The sequence below is a fragment of the Triticum aestivum genome, chromosome 3A (genome assembly GCF_018294505.1).
Source record: "Triticum aestivum cultivar Chinese Spring chromosome 3A, IWGSC CS RefSeq v2.1, whole genome shotgun sequence".
Taxonomy (NCBI): domain Eukaryota; kingdom Viridiplantae; phylum Streptophyta; class Magnoliopsida; order Poales; family Poaceae; genus Triticum; species Triticum aestivum.
In genome coordinates, this window is record NC_057800.1 from 696,406,278 (window position 1) to 696,407,292 (window position 1,015).

The window sequence follows — 1,015 nt, forward strand, 5'->3', positions numbered from 1 at the left end:
GGCGCGCGAAAGGTTGGAGACGAAAGAAGTGGGAGATCTAACTGAATTTTCGTAAGTGTTGTATATATAGGAGAGACCTTTAGTACCGGTTGGAGCCACCAACTGGTACTAAAGGCCAACTTTGGCCAGGCCAAGAGGCGGGAAGAGCAGGCCTTTAGTACCGGTTGGTGGTTCCAACCGGTACTAAAGGGTGGTCTTTAGTACCGGTTGGAGCCACCAACCGGTACTAAAGGCCTCGCGCTGCCACCCCAAAGTTTAGTCCCACCTCGCCGGGCGAAGGGCAGCCGCACTGGTTTATAAATCCAGCCGCGGCTACCTCTTCGAACTCCTCTATATAACAGGCTTCTGGGCCTAATTAATTAGGGCGCGCTGCCCTGTGAGCCTGCTGGCCCTTCTGGGCCTGCATTTGCACACCCTAGGTCTGGCAGGCCCACTGGGCAGCGCGCCAACAAATTTTTTATATAGTTTTTCTTTTCTGCATTATTTATTTTCTTCTATTTATTTTTGAGTAGTTTTTTATATAGTTTTTTCTTTTCTGCATTATTTATTTTTGAGTAATTTTTTTGTATAGTTTTTTTATTTTCTGCATTATTTCTTTTCTTCTATTTATTTTTTTTCTAGAAATTGAATGCTGCATACTGAACAATTAGGTAAATGACCGAAAAACAACAAATGATGTCAGAACATGTTGGAAATTGATGACATCGCTTTGAATGCTGCATACTGAACACAAAAGAAGTCCGAAGTTCAAATAAGTTTAAAAAACATTAAAGTGGCCGTGTAACAGATGAGTTCTCGTCAGAAACCTGATACTCCGAAAGAGCATGTCCAGTTTGTACACGAAGTGCGTCCAGTTTTTGCCGTGACCCTCTTTACTCTTTCGCGCATGCTATGCGGGTGATATGATGATACCATGCCAAATTTCAACATTTCCAGGATTCATTTTGTAGTGATTTTCAATTTTACGATCATTTAGCTCTCTAAACAATTAGGTAAATGACCGAAAAACAACAAA